This window comes from Chiloscyllium plagiosum, chromosome 3 (assembly GCF_004010195.1).
Source record: "Chiloscyllium plagiosum isolate BGI_BamShark_2017 chromosome 3, ASM401019v2, whole genome shotgun sequence".
Lineage (NCBI taxonomy): Eukaryota > Metazoa > Chordata > Chondrichthyes > Orectolobiformes > Hemiscylliidae > Chiloscyllium > Chiloscyllium plagiosum.
This window is the reverse complement of record NC_057712.1, coordinates 11,659,174-11,679,541: the sequence shown is the minus strand read 5'-3', so window position 1 is coordinate 11,679,541 and position 20,368 is coordinate 11,659,174. Positions and strand designations below refer to the sequence as shown.

At 43.0% G+C, this 20,368-nt stretch overlaps 1 long non-coding RNA gene across 1 annotated transcript; it reads right to left on the bottom strand.

Annotated features, from left to right (window-relative positions):
• Positions 1–473: 473 nt before the first annotated feature.
• Positions 474–11,700, bottom strand: LOC122548616. Its single transcript, XR_006311273.1, has 3 exons — positions 11,643–11,700; positions 11,176–11,320; positions 474–548 (listed from the first exon to the last, which is right to left on the bottom strand). It is a non-coding gene; the product is annotated as an uncharacterized LOC122548616 (long non-coding RNA).
• Between the last annotated feature and the right edge of the window lie 8,668 nt (positions 11,701–20,368).

The following is a 20,368-nucleotide window of genomic DNA, read 5'->3' as shown; positions in this document are numbered from 1 at the left end:
CAAAATATTATGAAAAACTACAGAATTATGGAGTGATGAAGAGTCTATGTATCCTTTTACTGCCCAAAATCAGAATGTTCTCTATGGAAAGAGGTGTGCAGTTTTTACACTTGGAAGGTGTTTTCTATCTGAATAATTCAGCAGCAAACATTCATGAGTTTAAAATGAAGGCTATTTATTCCTACACACTTGCCTTAAATTAACATATTACACGCTCAGTCTAACTCACTCGCACATGCAAATGTAAAATTTACATACAGAAAAAACAAAGTGCAGTTTTACGCATTACAGTTAATTCAGTCACTGCCGTATCATCCCTGGCCCTTCTTGTGGCAGACCAATGGTTTCTTGAATAGATTTGATCATTTAAAGTTGTATTGAGAGTCTTGGAAAGTGAAGGGATCACAGCAGGTAGTCAAGTTTCTAGTAGTCAAATATCCAGCTGATTGGTTCTCAGGTGAACTTTGAACTTTGGCTGCTTGATAATTTGCAGCTAATTTTAGAGTCTGGTTCTCAGATTGGATGATAACTGCTAATTCCCTTGGGTCCTGGAATAATAAAGACACAATCAGTAAAACCAGTTTGAATCACATGGTCACTGGATCAAAACTGCTTCAGCCCACACAGGCTAGTTAGCTTAGGAATGGCCATTTTGATAAAATGGAAGGTTGACAGTGTCCTTCGAATTTCAATCTTCTCTGTTGTCCAGTGTGCATGATGAAGAAGACAGGCAGTCTGGAGAAACCATTGTCTGTAGAGTATTAGTCTGTTTTTAAATAATGAGGTGTGTGATCCCCATAGATAGCAGTGAGGTACACTCATCTAAGTTCATGTTTGTTGAGATAATCACTGGAGACTTGACATTATCTTTAGTCCAAATGCTAAAAATCACCTGACTTGTGGCAGTCATCTTAAAATCTTTTAAATGTCTAATACCTAAATATATTAGCTGGAAGTTGATATATGACATGCCAGTGACAGTAGGAAACATGGGTCCATTAGGATATTAATGATGGATGAATGGGATTTGATGCATGTTCAGATATAGACATTGTACTTCAGATAAGCTATTTTTTGCATTTACTTTATGAAGTTAATGCTAAAAAGACCAACATTTGCCATGCATTCCTAACTGTCCTTGAACTTAGTGGCTTGCTGTGGTCAGTTAAGAGGCAAAACTGTCACATGTAGGTCATTATTTGGAGATGCCGGTGTTGGACTGGGGTGTACAAAGTTAAAAATCACACAACACCAGGTTGTAGTCCAACAGGATTAATTGGAAGCACTAGCTTTCAGAACACGGCTCCTTCATCAGGTGGCTATGGAGTACACAATTGTAAGACACAGAATTTATAGCAAAATATGTAGGCCAGACAGGGTAAACAATGATAAATTTCTTTCCCAAAGGAGATTAGTAAGCAGGATGTATTTTTATAACAATTGATGATCGTTCCATAAGCACCAACACTTAGACTGTTGCTCAATTCCAGTTCATATGAATTTAATTAAGATTCCACCAGCTGCCTTGGTGTGACTCGAACCTGTGTACTCAGACCATTGGGCCTTTGGATTGCTAGTGCACCCATTGGTCTATAAAGTGTATGAATCATTAGCCTGAATTTTCCAAAAGCCAGACAGTCCTTATTACATTGTAGGTAGGAATTGTGCTGCCTATGATCCTGCGGAATCCCCATTGTAGCAAACTCTGAACCAATTGCCTGGGAAATTGAAATTTCTGCTGGTCAATTCCTCTATACCTGGAACCCTCCAAAGGTCTCCAAATAAATTGGAGAGTTTGGAAGGTTATGATGAAATTGAATAAATAGTCATTCAGGAGAAATTAGACTTCAAAATACATAATCTAACTCCAGTGTAACTGTTCAACTGACCCCATACTTACCTCATCCACACCTTCTCAACAACCTCAACCCACCATAACCCCAGGAACTACACCCCCAGACCCTGAACCTATTGCCCTTCACCTCTTCTGGATTTGACCCCCTTCCCCACTCCAGACCCAACCCACTGCAACTCCTCCTGCCCCTTCTCTGGACCCAGCATTGTTGCCCTCCCTTGTTAGCCAGAACATCCTTCTTCAGAAATGGAGATCAAAACTGGATACAGCTCTCTAGGTGTGGTCTTAGAAAAGCCATGTACAGTTTCAGGAAGACATCCCTACTCTTGCACTTGAATCCCATCACTGCAAAAGCCAACCCACCATTTGCCTTCTTCACCACCTGTTGTGGCTGCATACTCATTCTCAGCAACTGGTATATAAGGACATCAGGTCTTGTTGCACCTCCCCATGTCCCAATCTATCACCATTTAGATAATAATCTGCCTTCATGTTTTTGCTACCATAATGCATATCCTCGCATTTATCGACATTATATTACACCGTGTACTTGGCACTCACTCAACTGGTCAAAATCACACTGAAGCATCTCTGCATACACCTCATGGTCACCCTCCTACCCAGCATTGAGTTATTTACAAATTAGGAGATATTACATTTAGTTCCCTCATCTAGATCAATAATATATATTGTGGATAGCTGGGGTACAAGTACTGATTCCTGCAGTAGCTCATTAGACACTGGATGCCCTTCAGAAGAAGACCTCTTTATTCCTATTCTTTGTTTCCTGTGTGCCAACCAGTTCTCTATTCATGTCAGCACACTAGCCCCAATTCCAGGTGCTGTAATTTTGCATGCTCATTTCTTATGTGAGGGCCTTATTGAAATCCTTCTGAAAGTCCAAATACACCACATCAACAGGCTTCCTCTTATCAACTCTACTAGTTACATCCTTGAAGAATTCAATAGATTTGTAAAGCATGATTTACTTTACATTAATCCATGCTGACTGTCCAAGCACATCACTATTTTCCAAGTACTCTGTTATTAATTGTTTCATAATGAAAACTAATGTCTTCACCAATGTCAGGTTAACTAGCCTGGTATTCTTTGCTTTCTTTCTAGCTCCTTTTTAACTTGTGGAGTTACTTTAGTTATCATCAAATTCTAAGTACTCTGGAATGTAGATTAAGCCCCGATGGTTTTTCAACCTTCAACTCCATCAACTTGCCCAACAACATTTTCTGACTAAAATTGATTTCCTTCAGTTCCTTCCTTTTGCTAAACCCTCTGTTCCCCAACATTTCTGGGATGTTATTTATGTCCTCCGTTGTGAATCAAGAGATGTATTTAATTGGTCTGTTGTGTTTGTCCCTATTTTAACTTGGCCTGTTTCTGACTGAAAGGGACCTGCATTTGGCTTCACTGATTTTTATCTCTTCGCATACCTGTAGAAACTTTTACAGTTTGTATGTTCCCTGCAGGCATACTCACATGCTCGATTTTCCCCCTCTTAATTAATTTTTTTGTCTTCTTTTGCTGAAATGTAAACCGCCCCTGCTCCTCAGGTCTGCTGCTTTTATTGATCAACTTTGCATGTCCCTTCCTTGGATCTAATACTATCCTTAATTTCCCTTGTTAGCCACCTTTCTCATTTTACATGATGAACAGGATATAACTGAAGAAAAGAAGGTATGCCTAGATAAAGCCCAGAGGGTTTCCTGATGGCACCTGTGTGGAGAAGGAAATGAAATGCTTTCCTCATAAAATGTTGATTTTGATGAACAAGATAAAATTGCGATCATTCCAGAGCATTCCCACGTACGTGAGATGATTGTAAACCCTTCCTGGGATCCTGTTGCACTCACTGTATTAAGAAGTATTTCTCATAGGTATGAGAATAAATTGCTTCTGTATATCGCTAACTAGATTTGCTTTTGTTCCCCAATCCTGAAGACAGAAACAAAGAATATAGCAGCAGGAGGAGGCCATTCAGCCCCTTGAGCCTGTTCCACCAATCAATATGATCATGGCTGATTATCCAACTCAGTGCCCTGTTCCTTGCTTTCTCCCCATATCCTTTGATCCCTTTAGCCCTAAGTACTACATGTAACTACTTCTTGGAAATATTCAATATTTTGGCCTCAGCTGCATTCCCTGGCAGAGATTTCCACAGGGAGAGAGTGAGGACTGCAGATGCTGGAGATCAGAGTCGAAAAGTGGGGTGCTGGAAAAGTACAGCAGGTCAGGCAGCATCTGAGGAGCAGGAGGATCAAGATTTTGGGCATAAGCCCTTCATCAAGAGATTTCCACAGCCTCATCACCCTGTGGGTGAAGAAATTTCTCCTCATTTCAGTTCTAAACACATACTCTTAGACTGTACCCCTGGTTCTGGATTTCCTAATAATTGGGAATATCCTTCTGGCATTTAACAATTCAAATCATGTCAGAATTGTATTGGTTTAATTTTATAGGATCCATTCTCGCTTCATACATCATTGCTGCCATCCCAGGATCAGCCTGGTAAATTTTCATTCTCCATAACCACAGCATCCTTCCCCAGATAAGAAGGCTAAAACTGCATACAATGTTACAGGTGTAGTCTCACCAAGGTCCTGTAAAACTGCAGCAAGACATCCTGTACTCAAATCCTCTTGCGGTGAAGGCAAATATACCATCTGTCTTCTTCACTGCCTGCTCCACCTGCATACTTACATTCTGTGAGTAGTGTACAAAGATACGCAGGTCTCATCGCACTTCCCCCTTTCCCAACATTTCTGCCTGCAACAAGTTGCTCCTTTTTCGAGGTATTTTAGGTGTTGGAGGTGATTTCCTCGAAATCCAGAAGCAGCAATTACTGTTTTATATCTTGTACTGTTTTAAAACTTTGAAGAAAAAAACAGTCAAAACAACAGCACTTGTAAGAAGGAGAGGAACAGACAAAGGCAGCACATGGTGAGGTCAGTGCAGGAGATAGAGAGAGAGAGAAAGAGAAAGAGGCCCACACTGCTAACTGACACAGTAGTGAACCTGCACAGTTACTGCCTTTGCTGTTTGAATTCATGTATGGCTGGACATCGGAGTGCGTCTGGGAAAATTAACAAACAGTGAAATTCACAACTGATCTTGGAGGAACCTGTTTGGTAGAGGTCACAGCACAGAAACAGGTAAGTCAATATTGTTAAATGTAGCCTTACAGTAAGTCTGCAGTAGTGAGTAGAGTGGGTTCTTTCTTGAATATATGTTTTATTGAGATATGTCTCTTGATTAAACTTAAAAATATAAGCCAAAAGTATTAAGTTAGCCTGGAGCAGTGTTTCGTAGAGGAATAAGACAATGTTATGTTCTGGGACTGCAAATTGAAAGAAGCAAAAAATGGGCTTTAGTAGAGTGATATGCTCTTCCTGTCAGATATGGGAGTTTAGGGAACGTTTACGTGTTACTGAGGAATATATCTGCAATAAATGCCGTTGGTTGCGAATCCTATCAGATTGAATGGATCGGTTGGAGAGGCAGTTAGAGACAATGAGGAATTTTCAAGAGTAAGGGGATGTGATGGATGGCAGTTCTAGGAAGGGAGAAAAGTTGAAGATACAGTCAGATAGATGGGTTAAGTCCAGGAAAGGTAAGAGAGATAGATAGGTAGTGGAGGAGTCTTCTGTGGCTATCTCAATTTCAAACAAGTATGCTGTTTTGGAAAATGTTGGGGGTGATGAATTATCTGGGAAATGGAGCATGTTCAGCCAAGTTTCTGGTATCGAGAATGGCTCTAATACAATGAGGGGTACGTCGGGTTCCAAGAGATCAATTGTGTTAGGGAGTTCTCTAGTCCGAGGCACAGACAGAAGTTCCTGGTGGCCAGCAGCAAAAAAAGCAGAATGGTGTGTTGCCTCCTGGTGCCAGGAGCAAGGATGTCTCAGAGAGTGTGCAGAATGTTCTCAAAGGGAAGAGGGGCCAGCAAAAGGTCATTGTACACATTGGAACCAATACCATAGGAAGGGAAAAGGATGCGATTCAGATGGGAGAATATAGAAAGTTAGGCAGGAATTTAAAAAAGGAGGTCCTCAAGAGGAGTAATATCTGGATTACTCCCAGTACCACGAGCTAGTGATGGTAGCAATAGGAGGATAGAGCAGATGAATGCATGGCTGAGGAGCTGGTGTATGGGAGAAGGATTCCCATTTTTGGATCATTGGAATCTCTTCTGGGGTAGAAGTGACGTGTACAAGAAAGACAGATAGCACCTGAATTGGAAGGAGACTAATATCCTGGCAGGGAGATTTGCTAGAGTTTCTCGGGAGGATTTAAACTATTAAGGTAGGGGGTGGGGGTGGAGTGGGACCCAGGCAGATTGTGAGGAAAGAGATCAATCTGAGACTGGTACAGTTAAGAACGGAGTCAAACAGTCAGGGCAGGCAGGAACAAAGCAGAGAACAAGGTAGGACAGAAAATTAAACTGCATTTATTTCAATGCAAGAGGCCTAACAGGGAAGGCAGATGAACTCAATGCTTGATTAGGAACATGAGACTGGGATATCATAGCAATTACAGAAACATGACTCAGGGATGGACAGGACTGGCAGCTTAATGTTCCAGGATACAAATGCTACAGGAAGGATAGAAAGGGAGGCAAGGGAGGAGGGGGAGTGGTGTTTTTGATAAAGGATAGCATTTCAGCTGTGCTGAGGGAGGATATTCCCAGAAATACATCCATGGAAGTTATTTGGGTTGAACTGAGAAATAAAAAAGAGATGACCACCTAATTGAGATTATATTACAGACCCCCTAATGATCAGAGGGAAATTGAGAAACAGATTTGTAAGGAGATCTGAGTTATCTATAAGAATAATAGGGTGGTTATGGTTGGGGATTTCAACTTTCCAAACATAAACTGGGATTGCCATAGTGTTAAGGGTTTAGGTGGAGAGGAATTTGTTAAGTGTGTACAGGAAAATTTTCTGATTCAATATGTGGATGGACCAACTAGAGAAGGTGCAAAACTTGACCTACTCTTGGGAAATAAGGCAGGGCAGGTGACTGAGGTGTCAGTGGGGAAGCACTTTGCGGCCCAGCGACCATAATTCTATTCCTTTTAAAATAGGATGGAAAAGGATAGACCAGATCTAAAAGTTGAAGTTCTAAATTGGAGAAAGGCCAATTTTGACGGAATTAGGCAAGAACTTTCAAAAGCTGATTGGGGCAGACGTTCACAGGTAAAGGGACGGCTGGAAAATGGGAAGCCTTCAGAAATGAGATAACAAGAATCCAGAGAAAGTATATTCCTGTTAGGGTAAAAGGAAAGGCTGGTAGGTGTCGGGAATGATGGATGACTAAAGAGATTGAGGGTTTGGTTAAGAAAAAGAAAGAAACATTTGTCAGGTATAGACAGGATAGATCGAGTGAATCCTTAGAAGTGTATAAGGCGTATACTTAAGAGGGAGATTAGGAGGGCAAAAAGTGGACATGAGATAGCTTTGGCAAATAGAGTTAAGGAGAATCCAAAGGGTTTTTACAAATACATCAATGACAAAAGGGTAACTAGGGAGAGAATAGGGCCCCTGAGAGATCAGCTAGGCGGCCTTTGTGTGGAGCTGCAGGAGATGGGGGAGATACTAAATGAGTATTTTACATCAGTGTTTCCTGTGGAAAAGGACGTGGAAGATGTAGAATGTCGGGAAATAGATGCTGACATCTTGAAAAATGTCGATATTACAGAGGAAGAATTGCTGGATGTCTTGAAACACATAAAAGTAGATAAATCCCCGGGACCTGATCAGGTGTACAAGATAGTTGTATCATCGATAGTCACAGGTGAGATGCCGGAAGACTGGAGGTTGGCTAGTGTAGTGCCATTGTTTAATAAAGGTGGTAAGGACAAGACAGAGAACCAAAGACTAATGAGCCTGACGTTGGTGGTGGGCAAGTTGTTGGAGGGAATCCCGAGGGACAGGATGTGCTTGGAAAGGCAAGGACTGATTAGGGACAGTCAACAGACTTTGTGCGTGGGAAATCATGTCTCACAAACTTCACTGCGTTTTTTGAAGTAACAAAGAATATTGATGAGGGCAGAGCAGTGGATGTGATCTATATGGACTTCAGTAAGGCATTCAACCAGGTTCCCCATGGAAGACTGGTGAGCAAGGTTAGATCTCATGGGATACAGGGAGAACTAGCCATTTAGATACAGAACTAAATGGGTGGAGGGTTGTTTTTCAGACTGGAGGCCTGTAACCAGTGAAGTGCCACAAGGACCGTGGCTGGGTCCACAACTTTTTGTCATTTACATAAATGATTTGGATGCGAGCATAAGAGGTGTACTTGGTAAGTTTGCAGATAACACCAAAATTGGAGGTGTAGTGGACAGCAAAGAAGGTTACCTCAGATTACAATGGGATCTTGATCAGATGGGCCAATGGGCTGAGAAGTGGCAGATTGAGTTTAATTTAGATTAATATGAGGTGATGAATTTTGGGAAAGCAAATCTTAGTAGGACTTATACACTTAATGGTAAGGTCCTAGGGCATGTTGCTGAACAAAGAGACCTTGGAGTGCAGGTTCATAGCTCTCTGAGGGTGGTGTCGTAGGTGGATGGGATAGTGAAGAAGGCGTTTGGTATGCTTTCCTTTATTGGTCAGAGTATTGAGTACAGGTGCTGGGAGGTCATGTTGTGTCTGTACAGGACATTGGTTAGGCCACTTTTGGAATATTGTGTGCAATTCTGGTCTTGCCAGGATTGGAGGATTTGAGTATAGGGAGAGGTTGAATAGGCTGGGGCTGGTTTCCCTGGAGCGTCAGAGGCTGAGGGGTGACCTTACAGAGGTTTACAAAATTATGAGGGGCATGGATAGGGTCAATAGGCAAAGTCTTTTCCCTGGGGTCAGGGAGTCCAAAACTAGAGGGCATAGGTTTAGGGTGACAGGGGAAAGATATAAAAGAGATCTAAGGGGCAACGTTTTCAGATAGAGGGTGGTACATGTATGGAATGAGCTGCCAGAGGAAGTGGTAGAGGCTGGTACAATTGCAGCATTTAAAAGGCATCTGGATGGGTATATGAATAGGAAGAGTTTGGAGGGGTATGGGCCAGGTGCTGGCAGGTGGGACTAGATTGGGTTGGGATATCTGGTCAGCATAGACAAGTTGGACCAAAGGGTCTGTTTCCGTGCTGTACATCTCTATGACTCTATCTACTCTACCAATTAAACATTTGAAGTAACTCAATCAGATCAACCCTCTTCTCCATGAAAGGGAGCTTCCTCCCTTACTCCCCTCAGCCTCAGTGTATTTCTATTCAATCAGCACCCCTTCCAATTCCAAAATCATCTTCCTGTGGAGTGCTGTGCAAATGTGAACACAGAAATCCGGATGGAGTTGGAATAATAGTGCTGGTAGCAGGGGCAGGACTTTGAATTGTCTGTGGAGTGGGAACAGGCATGGGGGCAATTTGAAAACTGGAAGGTAGCTCTGGATCCCAGTGTTTCTCAGACAGTTTGTAATTTTTAAGGGTCTGTCTGTGGAGCAAGAGAGTGAATGCTGGAAAACTTACTCACTATCAATCAGTAGTCCTTTAAGTTCCAGAGGAAGTTAGCTCAGGGCTCTTCGATCATTGGGATTTTCAACCATTTCCCAGCTAAAGCCTAATAATCTGGTGCTAGCTAGTTCACAGTTATCATGGTCCCCAGGGCAAAGAAACAGTTCATTTTCATCTGTGCTGCTTATGAAAATGGAGGGTTCAACTAGCACCAAGCTGAGGGGGTTACCCTGACCTGGTGTCCATGGCCATTTCATTGCTGCCTTTATCTATCAGGCTTTTTCAATAACTTTGGGAGGGCAGGAGCAGTCTCTAAGTTGATGAGCATTCTGTCAGATAAGATGTGATTACTGGATGCCTAGAAAAAAAATAGGCTAGAATCAACATGGATTTGCAAAAGGAAATCCTGTTTGACAAATCAGATAGAGCTTTTTCTAAGGATGTCGCCAGCGGGCTTGTTGTGTATTTGGATTTTCGGAAGGCTTTTGATAACATCTCACACAGAGAAGGTTAGGAAACAAAACAGGGAGTAGGAATAAATGGGAATTAGAGATAACACACCATTGCAGCTTGGTGATTGATTCACAAGAGGAGGAATTAATAGGTCACTCTGAGGGTAGTGGGTACCAGTGGGCATTGAGCGTGACTTGGGCCCCACCTTTTCACAATCTTGTTTAATGATTTGGATGTTGGGACCAATTGAATTATTTCCAATTTTTCAAATGATACAGAACTTGATGGGAAGTGAGTTGTGAGGAGGATACAAAGGGGCTTAAAGAATGATTTCGATAGGCTGAGTGAATAAGAGCATGACAGATGAAATATAATTGGAGAAGTGTGAGGTTGTCTATTTTGATAGGAGGAATGGAGGTGCAGTGTATCTTTTAAAGTGAGAGATTGGAAAGTGTTAGCGTCCAAAGGGACCTAAATGTCCTTGTTCATAAGTCTCTGAAAGCTAGCATGAATATGTAACAAATAACTCAGAAGGTAAATTAGTGTTTCTGGCAAGTGTATTCTAAAATAATTCCATAGAGGCTGCAATCCTGTCACCAAGTCACCTTTTATTTACATGGGGAGAGTCCTTGACACTGATCCAGCTCCTTCAGAGCCAGCTCTCAGAGCGACCAGGCTGTCACACACTCCTAGGAGAAAGTGAGGACTGCAGATGCTGGAGATCAGAGCTGAATAATGTGTTGCTGGAAAAGCGCAGCAGGTCAGGCAGCATCCAAGGAGCAGGAGAATCGATGTTTCGGGCATAAGCCCTTCTCACACTCCTGTTTGTATCTGTCAGCCAAGGCTCTGTGATTAGACCAGATTAACAGCCTCAATGAGGGAACTTATATTGTATGAGATCCACCTGGCTGAACTTGTTACAATCAGTAGATATTCCTTAGGCAAGGGACTCAAGCTGCACACAGTATTCAAAGTACAACCTAAACCCATGTCAGTGAGGCTGTTTTACTGCTGTACCAGATATTGGTGAAAATCCAGTGAATAAGTGTCAATTTGTAACATTGCTACATAGCTCTCAGTGCATTGACAGCAGGAACCTAGAAACTACTGCAGCCTTATCCCGCACCATCACTGAAATGTAAAGGGAAAAAAAACATATTAATGATGATGACATAAATAAACATCCTATTCTGAAATCAGCAAAGAGACATGATCAAGGCTTGAAGAAGAGTCAAGCAGAAACATTATAGTGGTGAGCTGTATTCAGCATAATGTGTATCATAGTATATATAAAGAAGTTAGAATAATTAATGAAAGTGAGAGAGAGAGTTGCTCTTACCTCAAGATAACATAGAGATGCAGCAAACTCAGAGCAATAGCATAGCTGTATTGTGCAAGCTTTAAGATTGCAACATAGACACTCAATGTCTGAGGGAACTCACGGTGGGTAAAATCCATGTAGGTACACCCATGCATTTTTAAATCTAAGGGAGAAGCACAAACTGTTGTTATAGCTATACCAGTCTAAGGCATGGTCACAGCAATGTTTTCTCAAAGCTATCACCCCACACCCATTCAGTAAATTCAATGCCAAATATAGCAGTGAAGCGAGAAGGCCAAGTGAGGTGTCCAGTCTGTGCTAAGGCAACAGGAGCATGAGTGGTTCATTTCACAAACGCAGAAGGGAATGAAATCTCGGGAGCTATATTTGACCTTCAGAGGAAAAGTCAGGATGATGAAGTAAAAATTGTTATGGACCAGGCCAGACCCCCACAAAATGTTTTAAGAACATAGCCCAGATCCTACCTTCCTTTTCTTTAGGTAGATGTGGATATTCCAGGAGTGATGCAGCTGGTCAAACCACTCAGCTTTAAACTAAATAGACTATGGATGAAAGACAAACAAAAGAAAACAGAATTTAGAATAACAACTTAATTGATAATCTAACCAACACAATAACAAAACTTAACAAAGCTGTTCCAATCCCTGGAACATCCCATAAACACATGCCTTTGGCAAAAGATAAATTCAAACATAGGTTCTTATAGGCATGGGTTTTCAAAGAGAAAGTTAAGGCAAGACCCCTGTTGGAGCATGGAGCCTCTTTTCGTTGTAGCTGCTTTTCTAGATCCTGAAGAATGGTCACACCCGAAACATCAACTTCCCACCTCCTGACGCTACCTGTCTTGCTGTGTTCTTCCAGCCTCCTGGCTATCTACTTTGGATTCCAGCATTTGCAGTTTTTTTGTCTCTAGGTACTCAGCAGTTTCTGACTGCCTGCTAAAACTAAACCAAACAAGAAAAAAAAATTGTACTGGGAGAACTGGCCACTGCCTTGCCATTGTTTAAAGTAACTATTTCCAGACAAATTGGCATCTCGGCTTTTACAACCCTACTTGAAATAAAACAAGGTCAACATAACCTTGTTAAAGGAGAGCACCATCACAAAATGGAACAATGCTTCAGAGGAATTCACCTCCTGGTGATCTGTTTACACTTGTCTACTGTTGACAATTCATCAATTGAGTTTTAACTAATGTGCAATCATCAAGATGAGTCAGTCAGCAGATACCTTTGCTCGCTTGTTGCCCACTCAGTGCCCAAAATGGAATTCGACCTTTACGTGTGTACTAATTAGGGGAGCAATTCTATGACATTTATTGGTAGCTTCAAAACCCCACACTACAACTTTGCTGTTTTTTTATTAATGCAGCCACAACCATTTTTAATCTTGTCAAATTATTTTTTAAAAAATGAATGTGGTGTTTGTTTTAAAGCTTTTTTAGCTTTGCTCCTGCTAATTATAATTAACATGACACTATATCTGGAGATCAGAAGTCACATGACACCAGGTTATAGTCCAAGTTTATTTGAAATCACAAGCTTTTCGAGCGCTGCTCCTTCATCACCTGGATGATAACCTGGTGTCATGTGACTTCTGACTTTGTCTGCTCCAGATCAACACTGGTCCCTCCCTAAGGGGAGGGGTTTATTAAAGAATCATAGAATCCCTACAGTGTGAAAACAGGCCATTCAGCCTAACAGGTCCACACTGAACCTCCAAACAGTAACCCACACAGACACATTCCCCTCCCCTATTACTCTACATTACTCCTGACTAATTACTCCTGCACATCCCTGAACACTATTAGCAATTTAGCATGGCCAATTCACCTCACTTGCATATCTTTGGACTGTGGGAGGAAACTGGAATACCCAGAGGAAACTGATGCAGACAGTGGGAGAATGTGCAAACTCCACACGGACAGTTGCCCGAAGCTGGAATTGAACCCGGGTCTCTGGCGCAATGAGGCAGCAGTGATAACCACTTGAAGCTGGAATGCTCAAGGCAAATTTTCAATTAGGGCCATTCTGTCCTGTATTACAGGATTTTTGAAGTCAACTTTATTAACTGCTTGCAGTTTGTTCTTGGGATAAATTAGACCTGTCTGTGGAAAGGTGCTGTCAGCTGGTGCTGGTACTGTTTATCAGCCACAATTGTAATTCAAAGGTGTAATTTTGTTGTTGTGAAGAAGGAATCATTGTGAGAAAATATTGCAAAGAGCTTTGATTTTCAAATGGAGTTTTGCAAATAACTCATGAAGAAATGCAACAACACAGGATGTTTCCTTATGCTCAGTGTTCCACCTTTTCCTGTGGGAGAAAGGGAATGATTGAGTACCATGGAGAGGGGTTTCTCATTACTGAAGTGCACCCAGGTGCAAAGTGACTGCTTCCTGGGAATGTGGGGTGAAGGTCAGGGCACCTGATTCATAGCCTCCATAAACTTCTCTCCAGTAAATCAAGTAGTCCATGAATCGACCATGGCTACACATCTGAAGAAGCACAGCCTTAATAATAAATCAGAAACACTGCACCACATAACACACTTGGCTTTGCAGTTGTCAGGAATAAATGCAGTTTTAAACAGGAAGACAGTATGGAAGCAGATGAGCAAAAAGTTTAATAGTTTCAGGAAACCTGCCAGTATTTCTTCCCATTAAGCAAAAACAAAACAACTTCTATGTGCTGTGTTTCCTTCCATCTTGTTACAAACTGGCTGATGGTAGTTTTTCACAGATCAGCTCTTTCTAAGCTCTAGTACGCGCTCCCAGACAGTTGTAGCAACATTGCTGCCCCTTCAATTGTAAATATTATCACATGATCATTTGAAGAGCGACCCTCCAATCTGTTAATGTCTTTTACATATAAGCACAGCAGGTCAGGCAGCTTATGCCCGAAACGTCGATTCTCCTGCTCCTTGGATGTTGCCTGACCTGCTGCGCTTTTCCAGCAACACATTTTTCAGCCCTGATCTCCAGCATCTGCAGTCCTCACTTTCTCCTCTTTTACAGATAAGCAAGCTTGAATGTCAGCATTTGACTGGCATGCAGTGTCTCAGATGTTTTGACCACTGGAAGCCCGATTACACTAACTCCATGGGAACTACAAAGTTAAAAATCACACGACACCAGGTTATAGTCCAACTGGTTTACTTGGAAGCACTAGCTTTCAGAGCACAGCTCCTTCATCAGGTGGTTGTGGAGTACACAATTGTAAGGCACAGAATTTATAGCAAAAGTTTACAGTGTGATGTAACTGAAATTATACATTGAAAAATAGCTTGATTGTTTGTTAAGTCTCTCATCTGTTAGAATGACCATGTTAGTTTCACTTCTTTCATATGTAAATCACAAAACATTTTTAACAGTAATATTCTCAGGTTAACTTTAACAATTGGTATCATCCCAGATAATGTGTTGAAGGTGTTAGCCCCCAGTGTGCTGCTGTCTGTGCCATAATGTTTAGACTGACTCTAGTCTAAAAAATGAATTAACAGATTCTTACATTGATTCATGCAGTTTTTGAGCAAAGTACAATGTAGCTCTGCAAGTACAAATTCACCCCACAAATGTATATATGGGTTTGTGTGTGTTTGTGGGGCGGGAGTGGGGGGAATTGGAGGGTTGTAAGTGCCTATGAAAGAGAGTTTATATGTGTGTGCATGAGTGCAAAGGGGACTAAGTCTGTGAGAGGGTGCATGCGTGAGTGTGGGAGTGTATGTATCTTGTAGGAGTGTGTGTAAGTGTGTGTGTGTAGGAGTGTCTGTGTGTGTGTGTGTATAGTGCAATGGTGGCCACCTGTAGTGTGACATGAACCCAACGTCCCAGTTGAGGCCCTCCCTATAGATATCAAACTTAGCTATCAGCCTCTGCTCGGACACTTTTCGCTGCTGCCTGTCCCGAAGTCCGTCTTGGAGGATGGTCACCCAATGGTCCAAGGTCGAATGTCCTGGACCATGAAGTGTTCTCCAACTGGAAGGGAACACTCCTATCTGTTGATTGTTGCGCGGTGCCCATTCATCCGTTTCCATAACCTCTGCTCAGTTTCCCCAATGTACCATGCCCCAGGGCATCCTTGCCTGCAGCGTATGAGATTGACAATGTTGGCTGAGTCACATAAGTACTTGCCACGTACATGGTAGGAGGTGTCCCCACGTGAAATGGTGGTATCCATGTCCACACTCTGACACATCTTGCAGCGCCTACCGTGACAGGGTTGTATGGAGTTGTCCTGAAAGCCGGGCAGTTTGCTATGAACAATGATCTGTTTGAGGTTTGGTTGTTTAAAGGTGAGCAATGGAGGTGTGGGGAAGGTCTTGGCAAGGTGCTCATCCTCATTGATAATATGTTGCAGGCCGCGAAGAACATGGCATAGTTTTTCAGCTCCTGGGAAGTACTGGACAACGAAGGGTACCCTGTCAGTTGCAGCACGTGTCTGTCTCCTGAGGAGGTCACTACAGTTCCTTGCTGTGGCACGTCGGAACTGCCAGTCGATGAGTTGAGCATTGTACCCCGTTCTTATGAGGGCATCCCTGAGTACTTCCAGGTGCCCGTCACGTTCCTCCTCATCTGAACAGATCCTGTGTATGCGTAGGGCTTGTCCATAGGGGATGGCGGTTTTAATATGTTTTGGGTGGAAGCTGGAGAAGTGTAGCATTGTGAGGTTGTCTGTGGGTTTGTGGTAGAGTGAGTTGCTGAGGTGTCCATCCTTGATGGAGATGCATGTGTCCAAGAATGATCGTAGAGAGTAGTCCATGGTGAGTTTGATGGTGGGATGAAACTTGTTGATATCACTGTGTAGTTTTATCAGTGACTGCTCGCCATTGGTCCAGAAGAAGAAAGTGTCATCGGGACAGGCAGCAACAAAAAATTGCCGAGCAGAGGCTGATAGCTAAGTTTGGTACCCATAGGGAGGGCCTCAACCGGGACCTTGGGTTCATGTCACACTACAGGTGACCATCATTGCACTATACACAAACACACACACAGATACACAATCATATTCCCAGACACTCACACACACTCCTACAGACACACACACTCCCACACTCACACATACACCCTCTCACAGACTTAGACCCCTTTACACTGTCTCACACACACACACATATATATGTTTATGGGGTGAATTTGTACTTGCAGAGTTACATTGTACTTTGCTCAAAAACTGCATGAATCAATCTAAGATTCTGTTAATTCATTTTTTTAGTTTAGAGTTGGGAGGTCATGTTGTGGGAGGACATTGGTTAGGCCACTGTTGGAATATTGCATGCAATTCTGGTTTCCTTCCTATTGGAAAGATATTGTGAAACAGGCTGGGGCTGTTTTCCCTGGAGCATCGGAGGTTGAGGGGTGACTTTATAGAGGTTTACAAAATTATGAGGGGCATGGATAGGGTAAATAGGCAAAGTCTTTTCCCTGGAGTCAGGGAATCCAGAACTAGAGGGCATAGGTTTAGGGTGAGAGGGGAAAGATATAAAAGAGACCTAAGGGGCAACTTTTTCACACAGAAGGTGGTACGTGTATGGAATGAGCTGCCAGAAGAAGTTGTGGAGGCTGGTACAATTGCAACATTTAAAAGGCATTTGGATGGGTATATGAAAGGAAGAGTTTGAAGGGATGTGGGCTGGGTGCTGGCAGGTGGGACTAGATAGGGTTAGTATATCTGGTCGGCATGGACAGGTTGGACCAAAGGGTCTGTTTCCATGCTGTACATCTCTATGGCACAGACAGGAGCACACAGGGGCTAACACCTTCAACACATTATCTGGGCTGACACCAATTGTTAAATTTAACCTGAGAATATTAATTTTTTAAAAGTTTTGTGATTTACATATGAAAGGAGTGAAACTAACATGGTCATTATAACAGATGAGAGACTTAACAAACAAAACATTTTTCAATGTATAATTTCAGTTACATCACAGTGTAAACTTTCACTAAAAATTCTGTGTCTTACAATCGTATACTCCACAACCACCCGATGAAGGAGCAGCGCTCCAAAAGCAAGTGCTTCCAATTAAACCAGTTGGACTATAACCTGGTGTTGTGTGATTTTTAACTTTGTACACCCCAGTCCAACACCGGTGTCTCCAATGTCAGGAGGTGTGGCTTCTGCATGCATTCCTTTCGCTCCCGGATCTCTGAGATTACCTGTGTCTATTTGTGTGCCGTTTTTAAAAGTATTGACTGTAAGTTCATAACATTGCATACTGGTACATGGCAAATGTCAATATAATTTATCGAAAGTGCTGTACAATAGATTATGACAGAAATCCAGAAGAGTTGGATTACCGAAGAGGTGTATTTAGCTTTTGTGTTGTGTGTTTGTGGTGAAGACTGTAAAGGAATTGTATGAATGACTCACAGTGCAGCTCCTTGGGATGGACACCTGAGACCTTTTATATCATTGCGACAACAGGAGAGGCAATCACCTAGTGGTAATATCACTGGAATATTAATCCAGAGACCCTGATAATGAACTGGGGACCTGCCACGGCAGATGGTAGAATTTGGATTCAATTAAGAATCTGGAATTAAGTGTCTAATGATGACCATAAACAAGGATAGTTTGTCAGGAAAAGCCCAACTGGTTCATTAGCACCCTGGAGGGAACTGGTTTGGCCTACATTGGATTTCAGAGGTTATGATTGACACTTAACTTAATTATGAATGGGTAATGAATGCTCGTCTAGCCTGTGACACCCACAATTAATTTGAAAAAAGGAATTTCTATCATTGGTCTATCAGCATACAGTGTGTTATTGTGATCCATAGGTGATGGTCAAGATTCTAACACTGATTCTATCTGTCACTTTACTAACATTTGTCAGACAGGTTGGATTCTATTGGCAAGCTATAAGATGATGCAATATTACACCTGAAAGATGAGAGCCAACCCTGAATTGACTCTCTTTGTAAGTGCAGATTCAGGTCTAGGATTCCCAGGAGCCAAAAAACTATTCCATGTTCTTCGCAGCCTGCAACACATTATCAATGAGCTTGAGCACCTTGCCAAGACCTTCCCCTTACCTCCACTTCTCACCTTTAAACAACCACCAAACCTCACACACATCATTGTTCGCAACAAACTGCTTGGCTTTCAGGACAACACCATACAACCTTGTCATGGTAGACGCTGCAAGACGTGTCAAAGTGTCGACACGGATACCACCATTACAAGTGGGGACACCATCCACCATGTATGCGGCAGGAACTCATGTGACTCGGCCAACATTGTCTATCTCATACGCTGCAGCCAAGGATGCCCTGAGGCATGGTACATTGGCGAGACTGAGTAGAGGCAACGGCAACGGATGAATGGGCACCGCACAACAATCATCAGACAAGTGTTCCCTCCCATTCAAAGAACACTTCAGCGGTCTGGGACATTCGACTTCAGACCTTCAGGTGACCATCCTCCAAGGCGGACTTCGGGACAGGTAACAATGCAAAGTGGCCGAGCAGAGGCTAACAGCCAAGTTCGATACCCATGAGGATGGCCTCAACCGGGACTTTGGTTCATGTCCCACCACAGGTGATTCCACTGCACTACACACACACTCTCTCTTCTCACCCCCCTTCTCTGAGTCTCTCTCACACACTCACGCAGACCCTGTCTTATGCACAAGCTCTCTCTCACCCACACACGCACCCTCTCACAGACTTATACACCTTTACACTCACTCACATACACATACACACACTCTCTCACAGAGACTCATACCTTCCCACAAACACACATCCACATGAACACACACTCTCACACTCATAGCCCCCTCCACACACACATATAAGTTTGTGGGGTGAATTTGTACTTGTTCCCTGCTGAATTCTTCATGGGCACACCTTAACAAAATCTGCATCTCACTACTGGGGCTGCCCTGGCTTAAGGTGACATAAAAATGGCTGCTCGTGAATTTAATTTGACATAAGATAGCTTTTTTTTTAGCAGAATCAGTAGCTTGTTTAGTGTAGTATTAAAGTAAACCATCGGTTAGGACAATTGTAGCTTTGTAGACAGAATATATCCAAGATAACAAGATTAAAATAGCACACAAAGGGTCTTACAATGAGTACACAAAGGATCCTGTTGCAAATACACAGCTGCAGGCGTTTATTCAGCTGGATAAGGACACCCTTAAGGATGCTGATAGGAAGATTCTAGACCTAGAGTCGAAGAATGTGGTGCTGGAAAAGTACAGCCAGTGGAGCAGCATCAAAGGAGCAGGAGAATCGACATTTCGAGCATAAACTCTTCACCAGGAATGAGGCTTCTGGCACAAGGGGGCTGAGAGGTAAGTGAGGGGAGGGGGGGAGGTAAAGTAGCTGAGAATAAAATAGGTAGATGAAAGTGGGGGTAATGGTGATAGGTTGGGAAAGAGGGTGGAGCAGATAGGTGGGGAGGAAGATGGACACTTAGGTCAGTTCAAGAGGGCAGTGCCGAGTTGGAAGGTTGGATCTGGGATAAGGTGAGGGGAGGGGAAATGAGGAAACTGGAGAAATCCACATTGATCCCTTGTGGTTGGAGGGTCCCAAGGCGGAAGATGAAGTGTTCTTCCTCCAGGCGTCGGGTGGTTGGGGTTTGGCGGTAGAGGAGGTCTAGGACCTGCATGTCCTTGGCAGAGTGAGAGGAGGAGTAAAAGTGTTCCCCTTGGGGCGATGGTGTTGGTTGGTTCGGGTGTCCTGGAGATGTTCTCTGAAACGATCCGCAAGTTGGCATCCTGTCTCCCCAGTGTAGAGGAGACCACATCGGGTGCAACGGATACAGTAGATGACGTGTGTGGAAATCCAGGTGAATCTCTGTTGGATGTGGAAGTAACCTTTAGGGCCTTGGACAGAGGTGAAGGGGGAGGTTTGGGTGCAGGTTTTGCAAATCCTGCGGTGGTGGGGATAGGTGCCAGGAGGGGAGGGTGAGTCAAGGGAGTCAGGGAGGGAATGGTCTCTCCAGAACACAAATAAGGATGTGGAGGGAAATATATCTCTGGTGGTGGGATTAGTTTGTAGGTGGCAGAAATGGCAGAGGATGATGCAATGTATACAGAGGTTGGTGGGGTGGAAGGTGAGAACTGGGGGGTTCTGTCCTTGTTGCGATTGGAGGAGTGGGGTTCAAGGCCGGAGGTGCGAGAAGTGGAGGAGATACTCTGGAGGGAATCGTCGAAAAGGTGGGAGGGGAAATTGCAATCTTTG